This window comes from Vulpes vulpes, chromosome 5 (assembly GCF_048418805.1).
Source record: "Vulpes vulpes isolate BD-2025 chromosome 5, VulVul3, whole genome shotgun sequence".
Taxonomy (NCBI): domain Eukaryota; kingdom Metazoa; phylum Chordata; class Mammalia; order Carnivora; family Canidae; genus Vulpes; species Vulpes vulpes.
In genome coordinates, this window is record NC_132784.1 from 117,708,369 (window position 1) to 117,728,347 (window position 19,979).

Here is a 19,979-nt window from a genome sequence, read left to right on the forward strand (position 1 = left end):
GATACAGTTAAAAACAGTGTAGCAAGTGGAGAAACTATCAATTTCCAACTACTAAAACACTAAAACACACCATTTTGTGTCCACTTGTGTTAAGTACTTAAAATTAGGTGCTGTGAAAATATGAGAATACATTGGCTTTAATGGTGACAATAAAAGTGTTCTAAGTATTTATATACAGTTACTTGTAATTATTGGGTTTACATAGTATTGCCTTATTCTCTTCAGTTACCTAAGCAAATATTATCTCTCAGCAGTGTCAGAATCAAACAACAGAAAGTCATTTTCATGCTAAGATTTTCTAAGTATTGTTTACATTCTGAAAGATTTCAAATTTGCATTGTCTTCACTTGCAATATAATTCATACTTTTCCTTAAATAATTAAGACTTACTATGAACTCTTTTCCAGGTAAAATCAGCAGGTGCAAATATCTTGCCTTTTGTGTGTGTGTGTGTGTCTCTGTCAAAGAGTCTTTAAAAATTACTAAATAACTGTTTGGAAAGAAAACATTTCCTCCTTAAAATAAAAAATATGGGGCAGCCCGGGTGGCTCAGCGGTTTAGCGCTGCCTTCAGCCCAGGGTGTGATCCTGGAGACACGGGATCGAGTCCCATGTCGGGCTCCCTGCGGAGCCTGCTTCTCCCTCTGCCTGTGTCTCTGCCTCTCTCTCTCTCTGTGTCTCTCATGAATAAATAAATAAAATCTTTTAAAAAATTAGAAAATATGTGTCATTTATAAGTACATGGGAGGCTATTATATTACTCTCTTCATTTTTGTGTATGTTTGAAAATTACCATGATAAGAAGTTAAATTTTTTTTTAAATTTTTAAAAAAAGAAAATATGTCTCATTTAAAGGAGGGAAACCAAGAAGCCATGACTGTTTTACACATTAATATACATGGAAGTTAGTATTCTGCATAAAAATACTTATTCAATTAATGAGTAAAACTAAGTTTACAGAGAACAAAATTAGTCTACACTTGATTGTGATCTATTATATAAAAATATCAATGTAATGACTAATAAGGGAATCACTGACAACTAGCAGTTTTATATAAAAGCTCAGGGGGAAAAAACACATGCAGTCCAATTTTTTTCTTTTTTAATAATCTGGAGGCCTTGCCATTTCTAGGTGAGCAGTCTATCACAAAGATCCCTGGTGTAAATTCTAAGGATAAAGGAGATGGATAAACATCCATAGTACGGGCACATTTTCGACTTTTCAAGGAGCATTTTGTAATGGAAAGATGATGCACATTAGGAATAACTCAGGTTCTTCCTCTTCCAAGCCATCCTTCCTTGATAAGGATGCAGTAGGTTAAGGAAATCCATGTCATTTTCTGCTAGTTTTCTTGATAATTTGCACTAATAATTCAGATCACCTTACATATAAAAGAACGATTCAGGCTTAAGGCCCCAAGAACTTTATAACAACATTTACTTGGATTTGAGGACATTTCTTCTTTTCCAAAAAAAAAAAAAAAAAAAAGTCCTTTATTGAGTTAAAAAAAAAAGTACTCCACAAAGTAGAACACCTGCAGGGCAGGAGGTTGCCTGTGAGGCCTCTGCCCCCTGCCTGGAGTTGCTCAAGGCAAAGGAGATGAGACGGGAAGCCAAAGTTGGAGGCGCTGGGGTGGGTGAGCCCCGGGTGCACTGATTGTTTCTCCATCTCTCATCTGACCCAGGGCCCTGCTTTGTTTAAATTTAATCTCTTATTTGCCCTGGCAAGGACAAAGCACATTTCAATTAGCCAGGTCTCTGCTGGTGACAGTGGTGGCTGTTTCAAGAGGGAGGAGAGAACCATGCATGAGAAAAATTTTTCTTCACTTTTTACTTACCATGTATATGCATCTATAGGAAACAAGTGTGTGCCTGTAAGCAGGCGAGGCCTCTAAGTAAATAGGATACTAATTATTCCCCAAATAAGATGCAGTTATACCCTTTTCCTCTTATTAACTCTCCCGATTCTTTAAAAAAAATCTTGACAAATGCAGGGGTAAGCAGCAAATTTCTATTTCATCAGAATCTGTTGTTCAATGTCTAGTTAATAATGCCCTGTAAATCTAACTTTACTTCATTAGTTTCTCTTCCTCCTTAGATCAAGAATAGGAATGTTTTTCTCCTCCTGCAGCTGAGTAATTTCCAATTAAAAAGGGAAACAAAAGCTAGATTTTGCATTAACCGTGATATTCCATCAGCCAGTAAAATTTATAAAATTTATTTATATTTAAAGTCAAGTTTGATATGCAATTACATTGGACAATAAATAGTTTTTTCTTCATTTTTAAGAAAACAAAGTTTTTAGGAAAAAAATTAGAGATCTACTAGAAGCTTGTTACACCCTGAATTTGAAACCTTGGTACATTTATACCAAAAACTTTAAAGAGATTTTGACAGCTTGATCAAGATAGTATGACACTGATTTGAAACATATATAATTGGTTAATGACATTTGAAAACTTAGTTTTGTTAAGTTCTAAAAACAGAGTGTGATTATTGTTTTCCTAAACGTGCATGCTGAAGTCACCCAGCTGAATTGCTTCTCTTGTAATGTGAAAGCATATGTATAGGTGCATTTTTTAAAGGAGACACAGCCTTTAATGGTAAAAGATAACCTGAATATGGTCTCATGGACTTTTAATTTTGTGGCAAGTTCACTTTAATCATGAATGATATATTTAAATGTGTAATATTTTAAAATTTGTATAGTCAGGTTGGACAGTCACTGCATTAATTTGTTTTTAGAAAAATGGGTATTTTTCCTTTTAATTTAAAACGTTTGTGGCACCTCTGTCCTGATTCCCCTGGGAACTTTGCAAGAGCATTTGGAAGTGTTATGGGAAGGGGTAATTATGCTGTCCAGGGAATTTGTCAGGGAACAGAACTGTTGGAGATTAAAGGAGATGTGATGGGTACAGGGGTCACAGCCTTGATTTTGAGCTAAGACTCGCTATCACTTTTTTAATTGAGTCTGAAAACTAGAAAGCTGTGATGTAGTAGCCACCTATTACCAGGGAGGACACATCTAACTAATTGGAAATGAGTGAGCATGGGGGCTTAAAGAACTCTAAAAACAAAGAACCAGAACTACCAAATATGAATGGCAGCTCATTAAAACAAATAGATAGAGACATTTATAATTGATGCATACCTTTCCTTTTATTTTAAAAATACAAATTCATTTTGAAGAGTATGAAAAGTTTAACCTTTATTCTAGCTTTAGTAAGACATTAAGAAAAATGTTGTGCGTCAGTGTTGATGCTTTTTCTGAACATTTTTGTTTTTATATATTAGAGTTTTAAAAATTGTGTTGTAGTATTAACATATATCATTCCTGTATTACACTAACATTAAAAAGCGAGTCTAATTTATGTCATTTGTCATATTGAAAATACAGAAATAAGTATATTTACAATAGACTTATTTACCTAATTTAGCATAATTGGCTCTGTTATGTCTCATTCTTTTGTATATTCAGACCTCAGATGATAAGATACTAATTTAAGATACAACTTAAGACCAAGTTTTGTTGTTGCAAACTAGTTTGCAGTTATAAAGAAATCTGGCATATATTTTGTTTCTAATTCTTAAGCTCCAATTAATATTAAATATCACTGTCTCGAAAATATAATTATTTTTTTTCTTCCATGTTTCCTTCCTTTAGAAGTCACAGAGTATCTGAATAACATGTAATGCTTCTTTTGGAATGTAATGCCCATCCCTCGGCCTTGTTTTATCCAATGTCAGTGGACACGGTAAAATGAAAGCAACTAATCCATAGCTTGTGTTTCAAGAGTTCTGTGGTTTGGGAGTCCCTATAAATGAAAACGGATCAAAGTTTCAGCCATAAGAAATTTAACAGTGTATGTACAGTTTCTTTGGTGTTACCAGCCTGAGATAGCTTTTAATTATACATCCCTGTGCAAAGACTTTTTCTTTTTCTGTCTGGAAAGTATGTTTGCTTTCTCCAAGTATTTTAAGGGAGTAGTCACAGGTTGGACTTGGGAAAGCAGAAGGATGGACCCTTCTGTTAATTTAACCATGGCAATCACATGAATGAAAATGTCAGTCCTAGGAGATTTCTGGACAGATTTACTTTTATGGACTTAAGCAGTTTGTACTAGTCACCCCCCAATCAATTATAATCCACCATCCCCCCCCCATTTTTTGGGCCTGAACAAATGAGATCAGCAAATTCTGGTCTCTTATCTCTTGTACTCAAGCAACACTGACATTGTATGCTCTTTTCTCAGAAAATACTTTTCGTATACTGCAACAACTAGAGCATGCCATGGTCTCTTGCTGGTTTAATGTTGCTGTTAGAGAAAAGAGAGGGACCTTCTTCCCCTTGACCCTAACCTCATTGGATGAATGGACATCTCATTGGTCCAAATTCTTACCCCTTAGGGGCATTCCAGCTGCTGGTAGGTAGGGACTCGATCTGCTCAGACCTTTTGAAAATGCTCATGTACTGAGCAGAGGACTGCAATCACTTGAAATAATCACCAGCATTGTTTTATACTCAACATTAGAACCCTTTGACAGGTCTGTTTCTTGGTGTCCTAAAATGTCTGCTTTATTTCTCACTATTTATTTTTTTTAATTTTTTTTAATTTTTATTTATTTATGATAGAGAGAGAGAGAGAGAGGCAGAGACACAGGCAGAGGGAGAAGCAGGCTCCATGCACCAGGAGCCCGATGTGGGATTCAATCCCAGGTCTCCAGGATCGCGCCCTGGGCCAAAGGCAGGCGCCAAACCGCTGCGCCACCCAGGGATCCCCTATTTCTCACTATTTAATAAACACATTTAAGCTGGACCCACAGAAAGGGTTCACCTCTAATACTGACAAGCACTGTGTACAGTGTCTCACCACATTTTTGCAGTGTATGAGTTAGGCATGGCCTGATATCTTTTAGATTAATTAGATTTTTTTACCTTAATTTGTTAAAAACTTTACAGATGACAGGAGACACCTGTAATTTATTAAGAAATATGGAGAGTTGAAAGCTACTCAAAATCAAACTTGCAGAACTCAACACAGACATTTATTTTTGAGTTTATTCCCCTTTTAGTTGTCATAAGTATGAATGATGAAGCACCATCTTTTAAAAATAAACTTTCTTAGAGTTTAAATATTCAAGGTTGGCCATCATACAAAGTGTGTGATATCTTAAATATAATTAGCTCCTTGAACATTGTACAGAATAGACTCATCACATAAGAGGTGTCTTATGGCACAGATGAAGGACATCCCACTAAATGTCCATTAATCACATCATGGAATATGTACATAAGCACCTAGGAGCGGCCACGTTGCTCCCACTATTAATATATTGATATATTATTTAAGATTTTTTTCCTCACCCATCTTGGTCTATCTATAATGTCAAGGAGTGATCAGTTTTATTGTCCTCTTGTTGTTGACTCAGGATTGGATGATGACTGGAACATTTTGGTAAGTTTGATATTTTGACAATTTTATGTCACTGACCTATAAGCTTGCAAAGCTGTGATTTGTTTGCATATAGTTTCTGCATCTTCTCTAATAGCTGAGTTTCAGCAGAATCATTCTATAGCAGACATTCTCAGTTTGGGTGTCGTATCAAAATTACCTGGGGAAATTAAAAAAGCCAATCCAAATCCAATTCTCTCGATGAAGAACACAGCCTTTTTTTTTTTTTTTTTTTTTTTTTTTTTTAGCTTCCTGGGGATTTCTGCATGCAACCAAAATTCTAGGACAAAACAGATTCAAAATCAGCATGAAGAAAATCCCCCATACTGAGTCCTGAATTTACCATAAAAATCATGTTCTTCTGTCAAGTTGATGGGTGCCAAAGTAAATTCTTGGCCAAATTGCATAGACTTTTGTGACACCATTCAGAAATACCCTCATGTGTCATGGAGTGTGTCTGATTGTCTCCAGAAAACTAGGCTAAAAGTGAACAATTCATTTGGCTCTGGACTCCCTATTTTGGCAAAATAGCCAAGCTCTGTGCCAGGAGTCAAACCTGGCCTGCTAAGGCAACATTATGAAAGTTGTATTGGTGTCAACCTCCACACTCCCCCAAAGCTCCCACAAACGCCTAACCTAATATTGTCCTTTGTTTCCACTTGAGAAATACCCTTCCTCTAGGCTCATCAAAGGTTATATTTACACTAGACCCACTTCAAGTATTCAGACAAGGCTAAGTTATTAGTTGATAAAGGTTTAAGGTATAATCCCTCCCAGAGGTCCCAAAATTTTAATAGGGACTTTTGAAAGCCAGAAATATCAAAGTTGTAAAACTTTAATAACTGGAGAAACCAGGAGGGGATTAAATAATTGGACTCAGAGGCCCCTCTATATTACCCCTCTTCAAATTATACCACAAAGGCAGTCTTATTTATTAGGTTAGTCCCTCTGGAAAACATTAAGCTTCTGTTCACAGCAAATTCAGAGGACTCACTATTACCTGATCAAAACAATAATAATTTTTGCCTTTTTGATTCCAAATATGGTTATATATCTTTTTCCCCCCAGATATGTTGTCATATTGGTCATAGAAGTGGGGTAGACAATCATGTTAGAAATTAATTATTATTCTGACCATGGTAAATTGTCATCAATACACTAAAAAAAAAATCTTATTTACTAAGGGAAGTGTGCTAATTAATTGCCTTCCAAAAATTTAATTTACTCTAGATAATTTATTATATCATAAAATGCCTTATGTCCTATATACTGTACTTTGTCAGTGAATATTAAAGACATGAATGCGATAACTATAGAATTTTAAATAAAGCAATTGACTTTATAGGAGTTACAGCCTCTGTTAGTAATCGTGCATTTGCTGAAGGAAATTGTGACCCATCAGTCATTTCATTCATGTTTTTAATATTCTTGAATATTCTCCCTACAAACATCTTAGTAATTTTGAAAGTATTTACTAATTCAAGTATAGTAATACATGCTTTTATTCCTTATGTACGAAATCAGGGGGCTTTCAGGGTGCTGGTAAAAATAAGTTCTCCAAAAGCAGGCAGGAACTTAAAGGCTTTAAATTCTTCAGTCTCATGTCTGTTAATCTGCATTATTTTAGCAATATGTCCTACAGCCAAAGTGATCATTCTTGATATTATTTCCACCAGTTTTAATTTCCATTTTTCTTTTTTTTTCTTTCCTCTGTTGCAAAGTGAGTGGAAATGTTGAAGTGGAAGCTTTCACACCTCCTGCTTGCCACCCCTAGTACATTAATTAGCATTCTTTAAGTGTCCTCTCAGTGTCTCTCTCTCTCAATCTCTCTCTCTCTCTCTCTCTCTCCCACACACACACACACACACACACACACACACACACACACACACAGCTCTGATGGTGATAAATCCTAGCAGTCACCAACCACGAGCGTTCTAAGATGTTGCATCATCCCTGTGGAGGGTGTCTGCTGGTCAGAGAGGTTAATACATTTGCTCCTTTCCAGTGGCAGAAGCTATCTCTTCTTGGTCATGACAGGAAAAGAAAATTGACCTCCTGTTCCCAATTTCATATGGAATTTTTCTCCCAGGTAGGGGCAGTGACCTTGCCAGAAGGATCCAAGCACATGTGAAATCATATTTGACTTGATGATGGATGACCAGTTACCTGGGTACAGGCATCTGCTCTGATAAAGCCAGGGCTGGGGATAGGGTAGCTATCTGTTACTCTGTTCAGTTGCATTTACCTCTTGCCTCCAGCTGGCAGGAAAGATATTTTCAGAAATTCAGTTGATTGTCAAAGGAGATGATTGGCAGTCCTACACAAACTATAGGACCGGGACCTGATCTTGAATGTCGTGGCACAAGTTTTGTTTCAATCTTTCAACTTGCTCTACTAATAAATTGCTTATCCACAGCTAATTTTATACTTTGAAGTTTCTCTAGTAAGTTCTACAAAAGACATTTTAATTTGTCCTATAAAAATGTCTTCCAAGTTTTCCAGGCTTTTTCTTATTTACCATTCAGGCTCTTGTTCTCAGCATGTGTGGAAGGGTATTCATTTTGTCAAGTTGTTTCCTGGGGAGTAAGGCTTTGGCTTAGTGGATTGCCTTTAATTTATAAACGTACTATCATATCTCTAGTTCTAATTGTGGCATGACCTAGGTGATACATTTTTTTCATTTTCTTAGTAAGTATGGGATACCAGGGTGAAGTTAGAGGATGTTTGATTTATATCCTCTATCTTATATGTAAAGCCTATCAAAAATAACAGGAAAACTGATCAATATGATACATCTGTTGCTTTTTCTACTGATAGTGATATACTTTTCTTGACATGAGAATTCAACTGATACAAAATTGTATTTTAAGCCCTAATTCTTTTCTTCTCATGCAGCTAGAATTAATGCTGCAGTTCTCACAGTTTGTAAAAAGCTAACAAAAAAAATTCTAGACGGCATCCTTTGAACACTTACACTCAATATTTTCCCTAGTTGGAGATGATATAGTACATGATGTGAAGCGAGAAGGAAGTGGCTTGTGAAGCGAGAAAGAAGTTCAATGATAATTTCATCTATTCCTCTCATCCTACAAATGGGGAAAATAGATTTCCTGTAAATGGTATATTCAGTAGCAAAGTTGGGAATAGACCACAGAGGTCTGTGCTTACTATTTAAATTATTTTTTTTATTTTTAAGAATATTATCTCCTTTTATTTGAAGTCTGTAGGTTATAGGAGTGTACTTTTTTTTTCATTTATTTCTAATATCTGTCTTGTTTGATCCTCTGCAACCTGTTTTTTTTTTTTTTTCTGTTTGTTTTGATCGGATTGCACAATATAAACATGACTGCCATGAGGTAGCCGTTAGGATGCATGAGGCAAATTGCAACAAAAGGCTGAGGTACAGGTTGAAAAAAATGCCTGCTCCAGAGGTGTCTGTGGCCACTTATCAGGGGTAAATCTTCTTTGATAAATGCATGAAATATGGAAACCACCTGCAACATACTCCTAAGAGATTTACTGTACTGAAAATGCATGACTAATCTGCTAATGAAGGAAGTATGTAATTATGCAAACTCTTCTGTTATGGTCAAAGAGCAAAATAAGCAAAAATAACCTATTAACTCCAGAGAGATCAACATTGAAATAAGGTGTGACCCTAGGAAGTTTTTAAGTTTTCCCGTGAGCCTCTGCCGCCTGGCCTATAAAGTGAGGAGCCCGAGGCAGCCACCATAGGAGAGCTGTGAAGGGCAAAGGAAATTCTGTAAATTGGATGTTTCTCGCCGAACCTCCCACACGAGAGCCTTTCTGTGAATGCAGGTTCTCCCCCCTTCATAGTTTGCAGAGAAAACACGGGTGGTCTTTAAGGCACTGTTTGCCCTGCCACAGGTTATAAACAACAGGGGTTTCTGGGAAGTGCATCAGGGCTTATTAAGGATTGCCAGAGAGGAAAACACAAGAATTTGTTAGCAGCTTAGTCACTAAGGCAGCTTTCTGGTGAAAGAAAGTCATCAGTGAATTGTGTGCTTAGCTCGGTGCGTCTCTCCCCTCCGCCACCTCTGAGGAGGGCCCATCTCCCCGGGGCCCAGCACCTGTGAAGAGGCTTCCGTCCACATGGCAGCAGCTGCAGTCACCGAGGCACGTAATTGCAGAGCCAGTGAGCTTCCAGTGGCTGTGGAGCATTTCCAGACCTATCAAATGATGGCAAATACACACCTACCGACAGTATCATTGGTATGATTTCTCTGTCTTTTAACGTGAATGAGTAGATTACATTCCCATTTAATTAATGGGATGTAGAAAGATTATAAAATTGCCCTTTATTCTGCTTGGATTTGAAACGCAGTTAGTATTCTGTAAGAATAGAAACTATGAGGAAATGTGATGTTAATAGAAAAAGTGCCCAAGTAGCGCAGTGGTCATTACTTCATGGTAAGGTATCAAGCTGAAAACCACGTATTTTTAAAGGCACAAATGTTCAGTGTGTTCAATGGTCAGATAGGATGGTCTGGAAGTCTTTTTTTTTTTTCTTTTTTTTTTTTTTAGAAAGGATGTTTTCTAGGATTAAATTATATGGCTTGAGAGGAGGCTTTATTTTTATAAAGATGAAATTGAAGATCTTTATTAGAGGTCAGGAAGTGAGAATGCAGAGGCTATTTAGCTGTGATGTTTTAACACCAAGTCAAATGATACACCTGTCTAGGAGCTGACAACTCTGTTCTTAAAAAAACAACTACCAAATTCAATACTGGAAAACTCATAAAAATTCAAGGTTTAATAGTAATAGTAAAAATGTTGAAAGAATTTTTGCCTGCTCTTGTGGTACTTAAAATTTAAATTTCAAGGGCAGAGATAGTTATGTATAATGTATTTTAGATTGAGCTTATAAATATGAATAAATGATAAAGGAAGCAGATATTTTTTTAAAAAAACATAAATGTTCAGGATGCCTGGGTGGCTCAGTGGTTGAGCATCTGCCTTGGGCTCAGGGTGGATCCTGGGGACCCGGGATCGAGTGCTGCGTCGGGCTCCCTGCATGGAGCCTGCTTCTCCCTCTGCCTGTGTCTCTGCCTCTCTCTGTATGTCTCTCAGGGATAAATAAGTAAAATCTTAAAAACAAACAAACAAAAAAAGATAAATGTTCTCTTGCCAGCTGGGATAGATGTGGACTGAAGGAAGGAATAGAAAATTATTCCAGACTACTGTTGGTAGTAAAGCAAGGTTTTAACTTAAAATACAGACTAGCTGTCTGCACTGATCATAGTAATCATGTACCTGGAGAAACTTCCTGTTTCACTTTAAGCCTACAGAGCAACTATGTCCACTTGACAAAATATAATTAAGGAAGGCCTATTTTTACAGGGGAAATTTTCATTCAATGCCCAATGATTTATCAACATCAAAGAAAGAAAAAGAAATCCATACATATTGGCCATTCATTATGAATCATTGGATTCTTATGGCAAGCCAAATAATTAGTTACTATTATCTCCATTTCACACATGGGAAGTCAAGATTCAGAGATATAGTCTTCATTTCACACATCTTTATCCATTGCCTACTAAACAAACAGCACTAGCCTAGAATCTGAGGACATCACAGTGACCAAGATGGAAAACGTCACTCCTCTCATGGAATTTGTTTCTTGTAGAGGAGGAAGAAAAAGGTAAGTAAAGAAAAAAATATAAACCAAAAACATAACCAAGTACCATTTACACAATGGGGGATTATGTTATAAAATAGTGATGCAGCAGCCAGTGCCTGGATGGGAACTTTGAATTCCTTAGACTGGGAAGACTTCACAGAGGAAGGAGCCAGCTATCAGGGAGGCCAGAAGGAGGCAGAGATCTAAAGCCCATGCCCTGCAGCTCCCTGAGCAAGGGAGAACGTGGAGCAACATCAGGGTGAGCTGGTACACTGACAAATCAGATTGTGATAGACTTTGAACTAAGATTTTAATCTAAGGGTATTGGGAAAGAGTTGCAGAGTTTTATGCAGAGGAAGGAACATCCTGACTCAATACTTGGAATGAGTCACTGGCTACTGCAGGGTAAGCAGTAGGAGGGGGCGTTGGGGAGGGTAGAGGCAGGAAAGGAGGAGGTTCTTTCACTGGTCCAGCCTAGAAGTGATACTGGAGATGCTGAGGACACACAGTGTGGCATTCAGGGAAAGAAGAATCACAAGAAGACTACCTTGTGAAACCAGATATTTCATAAGATTAAAAGTGCCATTTACTGAGAGTAGAAGACTGAATGAGGAATTTGTTCATAGATGGGAATCAAGAGCTTATTCTCCATTTGCTACATTGTACTCTAGGAGAAGATGTCAAGTAGATAGTTGGCTAAACAAGTCTGGATTTGGGGATAAAAAACTGAGAGGCCTGTTACTCTGAAGAACTTCAGGTATCAAATATTTGAACGAGTATGTGATAAAGTAAAAATGGGACCCAGATTTTAGTAAATTTGTTGTTATATGATGGTTATTTTTAGATAAAACATTTTCTGTGATAGACCAGAGATCAATAAAATGGTTGTTAGAGGAAGATACAAAATCCTAACAAAAATATAAGAATTCAGAGGTGAGGGAAATGGATAAAGGTATTCCAAAGGCACAGGCTTCCAGTTATAAAATAAATAAGTCATAGGGATGTAATGTACAGCATGGTGACTGTAGTTAACAATACATATTTGAAAGTTACTAAGACAGTAGATCATAAAAGTTCTTAACACAAAAAAGTTATAATTATGGGAAGTGATGGATATTAACTTTGGTAATTATTTCACAATATATATTACATGTACAGGAAGTCATTATGTTGTATATCTTAAAGTCATACAATGTTGTGTCCCAGTAAAACTGAAAAAAAAGAAAATATATACTATGTATTAGCAAGGTATATTACTCTAACACTAAAATGATCAAATACAAAATGAAAAGATAGACTTTTTTAACTTTTTAGCATGTCTTAAATTCAATTAAACATACAGATTGTAGAGGAGACATCAGTTTCTTAGAAAAGCACTTCTGAGTTAATATTGAAATACATTTATAATTTAATAGCTAATTAATTACAATTGAGTGCATATTAGCCAACTTCAAAAATCAGAAAGCATCTTACAAAATGCATTTTTTCAGGGGGGTATAGATGGAGCATCAGAAGTCATGATTGCTTAAATATGTGTTAGAGGGAATGAATTACAAAGTACTGTCATTCATTTATTTTGAACCTAACTCTGACAGAATATGATGTAAATTCATATAGAATTGTATTTTATTACTCGTTAAGCTTTAAATATTAAACATGAGCCAAGCCATTGTGAAATGTCATAATCCAAAGAAACTGGTTTTCAAAATATTACTGTGAATGAACCCACTTCTACATGTCTAGCATTAAAAAATAAGTAACAGGAATAAATGAAATCAAAGCCTTGTTACCATGGACAGTTTCCTAGACTGTTTGAAAATATTTTGAAAGAACAACATTCACGCAGTGACCAGACCTGTAGCACACTGACTGTTACAACACCAAGAGAATTTTGTAGGACTTGTAGAAACATGCCTCCCACCCCCGACATAAGTTTTCAATGACTAATGGTACAGAAAACATTATATATTTCACATATATTCTTGGCTTCCTTAACTTGTACTTTGACCCAATATTTCACATATTTTCTAAAATATTTGTTTCTTGGAATTCTGGATTTCTTCTAAGTGTCCAGAAGTACCCACAGTCAAATTAGGAAGGGGCTTAAAGGTCAGTTTTGGATAAATCCTTTTTGACCTCATATCAAAGAACCTTCCACATTGGCTAGTGTTCAGTAAAAGCCTGGCCATAAATAAAAATTGACTCCACAGCAGTGGCCTTGCTAAATTATGTATCATGCACAACATTTCCTGTATCTCACTGTAGTGATTAAATTACTAAGGAAATATTATTTAGTGCTCCTTAATAGAACCCCTAGTTAATCTGTATGAGGAATAGTAGTAGATTTGGGCAATTACAGATGATGGGGAATAATTGTTGAAACCAAGCGAATAAAAATGGATTCGGTAGGGAGTCCCAAAAATGGAGCTGTAGCAAAAGTCCAGAGGAAGTCTAAGGGAATTGGAATCTTAAAGAGGCCAGATGGAAAACATGGCCCTGAACGCAGGGAGGATGGATTAGAGGACTGAAACGTTTGCATCAATAGCAGTGTCCTGGGAAAGGAAGCATCTCCCCTGAGGCCTCTGGTTGTAAAACCTTTGTCACCATGGCAACTAAGGCAGGGTCACTGTGGGCAAGGCTACTCATTACCTAGTCCCCTGTAACTCTCCTGCTGAACATATGTGCATGAGTTTGTTGACACTCAAATCTAGCCTTTGGGGAACTGAGCATGTTCTCTGGCCACTTCTGGTTTATAACGTGTGTGTGTGTGTGTGTGTGTGTGTGTGTGTGTGTGTGTGTGACTGTGTGTGAGTGATCTGTTAATCGCCAAACTGGTTAATTACCCCAGACAACCAAGAATCAACTGTATTTACTAAAGCAAAACTATAACCCTGAGATCGTGACCTGAGCTCCAGTGAAGAGTCAGAAGCTTAACTGACTGAGCCACCCAGACACCCCAATGTATTTTCTGAAAGAAGGAAGGAAGGATGGAAGGAAAGAGAGAGAGAGAGAAAGAAAAAGAAGAAAGAAAGAAAGAAAGAAAGAAAGAAAGAAAGAAAGAAAGAAAGAAAAGAAAAGAAAGGAAAGGACAGGACAGGACATGGGCCTAATTATTATCAAGTACATAAGCTTGGAAAAATCTTACCTCCAAAATTATTTTAGAGAAATCAAATGAGGGATACCAAAATCCAATTTGTGTCATTTTTACAGAATTACATTGATCCTTAATATCTCTCTGAAATCCCCCAATTAGTGCCTAATACAGTGGATGACTATATATGTTGAATTTTTCACTGAATTGACTATGGTATCCCAGTCTTAAATAGCCTAAATTTAAAAAGATACTTTTACCTAATAGTGTGAAATTTGATGACTAGCTTTGTTCCACATAGTTGTTCAGATCTCTGTGTGTACAAGGTACCTTGCTTTGCTACTACCATTATCCTCACCTGCTGATTGAAAAAAAAAAAAAGTCTTCAGACCTTTCCTCCAACTTTTGCTCCCTCTGGCACATCAAAATCAGCTGGTGTTTTTGAAATAAGTCTGGTCATATAATTGCTCAATTTAGGAAGCTCATTCACACAGAGCTTGCTGTGTTAGCCTCCAATGAAATGTAATTATAATTCAACATTTAGGAGGCAGTCAAAAATAGTTTTGTTACTCACTTTTAGGGAATAGCACTTTATATTCTATGATTCTGTTCAGTAACTTAACTACATGCACACAACCACATGTATAGTGCACGGATGCACAATGACACTTTGTAACTTGGTCCTTTCATGACCTTGCCTAGCGTTCAGACACCAATAATCTAGAATAGCATGCATAATACTAAATAATAATAATTTATATAAGATAGCAAGACAGGGATCTTAAAATCCTGACCCTATTCTCCTTGGCCAGGGAAATAAAAGCCTGTGTACTGTCTAGGCTCTTCGCAGGTACATTTGAACTCTTTCTGCTTTCCCTGGAAGTGGTGAATGGCTAAACCTGGGGCACTGCTGTGCCTGTTGTCAACTAGAATCGAAAAGTTGAGAGGACGTCTGAGGGCCAGCCACACCATGGCTAGGAAGAGCAGTTAGCGCACCACCGACCTATCCTCTATTTACACTTAAAAAAAAAAAAAGTGAATTGCTTACTTCTTTACCACTCTGTCTCAAATTATTGCAAACCATTAGCCATCATTGATTGGGTATGTCAAAATCATTAGAGCATTTTGTAAGAAACCTTTTCCTTTATTTTAACTGTTTCCTATCTAGACCATTAAGAAGTTGAAGAAAAGGTGTCTTTCCCTGGGAACCACTGGCCCTATGACCTCTAGACTCAGGAGGCTCAGCCCACCCACGGGTCGTGTTGGTTGGCAGGGGCACGGGGGAGCTTTGAGGGCATAGGTGACTGTCGGGGAGGGGAGATGGGACTTCCCCAAGCAGAAGGCAGGGCCCCGGGAAATGTGTAATTTAAGGACGCCAATGATAATAGTATTATTTTTTTTGTAAGGGAAAATCAATATGTACATTCTGAAGTCATTTTCTCTGTAAATGGTTGGATTTCATTTCGCCCTTAAAGGGATGCTTAAAGGAAAAGATAATATTAATAATAAAAACAGCTACAAAGTCTGAAAAGAATTTCTATATTTCATTACTATATTTCATTACTATGAAATGTAATGGTTCTAATGGTTACTTCATTTCTGTATTTCATTTTTCCCTAGCAGTGCGTGCTACATACGCAATTTAGCATTTTGTTGTCGGATTAACTTGAAGATCTGCATTGATTCAGGAAACAATGAAAGGTTCAAATTCCTGGGTCTCAGGAAGTCGCTACTTTGCAGGTGACAGTGGAGGAAGTGTGTGTTCAAGAGAATACTCCTCCCTTGGAAACCCCTGTGTGTCTGAGCAGTGGGCAATGTGTACTCCCCCCCCTTCTTACACATGGGGGTGGAATTTAAATACATTTTGACAAAGTGAAGAGAACTGTCTCTGTAACATATTGATGCCAATGAGTTTTAAAAGTATTTCCCTTGCAGGTTAAAAAAGAAAGGCTGCGAGAGGAAATGACTAAATCCTTTGTGTATATCTTCATTGACAGCTCATAATTAGCATGCGGCTTAGCAATAATAATTAGTTCCCTCTTGAGAAAATTTCCGGATGAACTCGAGTTGGTGCATCTCAGTTTAGTCTTGTTTTTGTCCAGTCCCTCCCCCGAGTAATTTATGTTATTTTTAGAGTCGGAAGAACTCAAGATGCGCTGTCCATTATTTGCACTGTGTTTTCTGGAGATTACCTGAGATTAGAGTTTCTTTGTCCCCCTCTTCCTGTATGTTTTCTGATTCTTTCATCTAGGCAGCTTGAAGCAGTGCAGAAGGATAAAGAAGTTAGCCAGGGCTTGGTAAATACGCCAAGTCCACAGACTGTAATTTGGAGCTAAAATCACTCATATGACTTAAAGTGCTGGCTTGAAAACTAACAAGAGGAAAAAGTCTCAAGGGAGGGAAGCTTCTTGCATGAGTTTCTTTTGATTTAGTCTGTACCTTAAAATGTCCAATACATCTTGCAACTGTGTAGTAAATTAAGTAAAAACATTTTAATTTTCTCAAAAGAGTTGTACCATGCGGAAAATGTCACCAGTTGACAAGTCAACAACATGAAAAATTCTATAGTTATTGGAAATAGTTTATAAAATACAAATTAAAGGAATTTAAAATTGATATTAACCTGTATTTTCCTGTTGATGTTGCTGCCATTGAGTTTTTTGGATTAACACCAACTATTCAATGTTGGGAGAACTTTCCATTTTATCTTATTTATATCAGACTCTGTAAAAATGTTTTCGATTTCAGACTCATTGTAATCTCTTGATAGACTAGATATTTCTTAGTTGTTTCTGCAAGGAATTTTATCTAGAATAGGTGTTGGAGTCCTTGCTGGTAAGGAACAAGCTTTAAATAAGTTAGTCTTTTTGCTCATTGAGTCTGGAGACCAGAATGGAGGATGACTAAACTGTGTGAGTTCACAGTGGTGATCGATGCTCCATCTCACATGCATTCTTCATGGCGAAGCTCTTCACTCAATTTCTCTTGTGCAAATTTTGGCACCAGCGATGACTGAACAACCCTAGTTGTGCGCCAAATCTCTTAAAACCTCTTTCTTTGTCTAGAAGATGGGGATAGTTGTAGGTCCTACTTCATGGACGTGCCACATGATTAAAAGAGATAATAAATGCCAAGTGCTTAGACAGACATGACACATAACTACTCAATGGGTATTAACAGTTATTACCTCCTAGGGAGTCAGGGCTGAGAGGAACAATATTGGGACATATGAGGAAATTTGGTTGCATAAAAGAAGCAGGCATTTCTCTAAACTTTCCTTTATGTTTAGGATGTAATTTTGTTTTTAATAAAATAATCCATGTTCACAGAAAAATTTTGATAATATAAAAGTGTCATGTTGGCCTCTGCAAGAGTCCTAATAGCAATACCATGAACCTCATTTTTGCTGATTATTATAATTTTTTAAAATATCCTTTAAAATGATATTTTCACATTTATTTCCTCGTATAGTTAATGAAGTTAAATTTTGCACGTGAACTTGTTTTTTGCCATCTATTATGTCCTGTCTCTTTACAGAATAGAAGTGATCATTTTTCTTCTTTATTTAAATATTTTTCAGTGTACTGAAAGATTAATAATCTGTTTTTATATCTATGCTCTAACTAAATACTTTCCATTAAATTTTCCCCTAATAATTATGTTTCTGCTTCTTTCTTTAAATCTTGGAATTCCATAATTCATCAAACCTTACTGCTTCTTGTCTTATTAATTACTTTTATTTTTACAGTGCTCTTTTTATAAATGAAGCATGGTTTAATTCCTAGAAATTTCATATGCATGAGATAGATGAATGTTTCCCTATCCCAAAAGAAAATAAAAATGGAAGTAGTAGTCGCTTTTCTGACAGTAAGGTTCATTTTCCACTTGAGTGAAGGACTTTAACAATTCAGTTATTATTAGGAAGGATAAAAACCCAAATTTTCATATTTGAAGATATTCTTCAAAACTTGGTAAAATTATATTGAACGTTTCTAAGCCACAGGTCAATTTATTCAGTCTATTGGAAATATAGATTATAACGAATTTGTTATTATACATTTGTTAATGAATAAAGACAGACTAGGTTTGTCTATGGCATTGATGCATGTGCTTAATGATGACAGCTCTGAATTCCCCATAATTATAGGGACCACACCATTTACCACATGGCTTTTACATTTGACTGTGAGTGATTAATTGATCCCAAAGCATCCAGTCTACAGGAAACCAGCAATTTATGAATTGTGAACACTGGCTAAGTCAATTAAGTTATTTTCCTTGGGAATTTGAATTGAAAGATGCAAAAATTATTGTCGTATTGTGGTAGGATGGGAACTGGATGGTCATACAATTGGGGGCTAATGCACACCTATTTGGTTTGAGCAAACAAATGAATAAACCCATTAGAATCAGTACATTGAAGCAGGGCATTAAGAAAAGCAAGAAGCCAATATACACCATTTCTCAATAAACAAATTATTTCTGCTCCTCCTGTTGGTTTTCCCCTCACTATGAGGCTTGGTTTTCCATCCTTGGATCTACATTACCCTGACTTCATTAATCTCTGTTCATTGAAATCACTAATGTCCTTACCAACACGGCCACCCATGGCCATAAAGTCACTTTTGGTAGATTGTACTCTTATATGAATTCAGGTGGCTTGCATGGAGGCATATAATTACATGCAGAGGCATGGCTTTTGATATCTTATTTTTTTTTAAGTGATGTTGGGTGTCCATCATAGTTAGCCATTCAGAGGACCTCAGGAGAAGTTTCTCTTAGTCCTTGATACCAGGTGTATTAGTCAGGGTTCTCCAAAGAAACAGAACCAGTAAGAGATACGTATAAAATGGGGTATTGGCTTATGCAATTACAGAAGCTGAGAAGTCCTACAGTCTAATGTCTGCAAGGCAGAGAGACAGAAAAGCTGGTCTGAGTCTGAAGGCATAAGAACCAGGGAGCTCATGATGTAAGTCTCAGTCTGAGGGCTGGCAAGAACCAGCTTAATTGGACAGGCAGGAAAAAATAAGTCATGAGTTCTTCCTTCTTCCACCTTTTGTTCTACACAGACCCTCAACACATTGGATGATACCCTCCCATACTGCTTTAGTGGGTCTACCAATTAAATGCTCATCTCTGCCAGAAACACCTTAACAGATATACCGAGAAACAGTTTAGCCAAATATTTAAGCAATCCTGATCCAGTCAAGTTGATAAATAAAATTAGCCATCACACCAAGCAAAATTCCTAAGTGATCGATGCAGTTTTTCTGTTGTGTTATAGTGACTTTGACTTTGAAGTTTAGAAAGTCTGGGGCTAATTTTGGTATTCACTTTAACAATGTATAGGGATGTTAAAGAATGACTTTCAGTTAATAAAATTAATTCTGGACTATTCCATATTTTTCCCCTTTATCTTGATAACCCTTGAAAACATAATGCCCCCCTCAGAATTATATATGTTAGTTCAATTGAATGTATAAGTTATTTCAGATCCTTTTTGGGAAGAGGCAAGCTAAATAAATAAGTGTAGAAAATTGGAGTTAGTATTGAAGTGTAAATGTGTACAGCCTTTAAAAAATGTTTCTATTGTAGAATGCTTCTGTGTCCATTATTCGAGATATGTATTTAAAACACAGATTTTTCTTTTTAATGGATAGTTTTAACTTTTCCTGACTTGAAGTCAAGGATATTGGAGAATCACAGGGACAGTTTGGGTCTTAGAGAAAATTAAGGATCACAATCAGGATTTATGCCTGTGGAAATTGATTAGAAAAAAATAAACCATC

The 19,979-nt window shown here is 36.6% G+C and overlaps 1 protein-coding gene across 2 annotated transcripts in view; it reads left to right on the plus strand.

Moving 5' to 3' along the window:
- The window catches only part of SEMA3E (semaphorin 3E), a 243,235-nt gene that overhangs the window by 110,196 nt on the left and 113,060 nt on the right, over positions 1-19,979 (plus strand). Inside the window, exon 1 of one of the 2 annotated variants that reach the window (XM_025987750.2) lies at positions 9,576-9,688. The exons of the other annotated variant lie outside the window; for it this stretch is intronic. The gene's annotated coding sequence lies outside the window, so the exon portion shown is untranslated. Of the gene's footprint in view, positions 1-9,575; positions 9,689-19,979 lie in introns of those variants that run through there. 2 annotated transcript variants of the gene reach the window in all.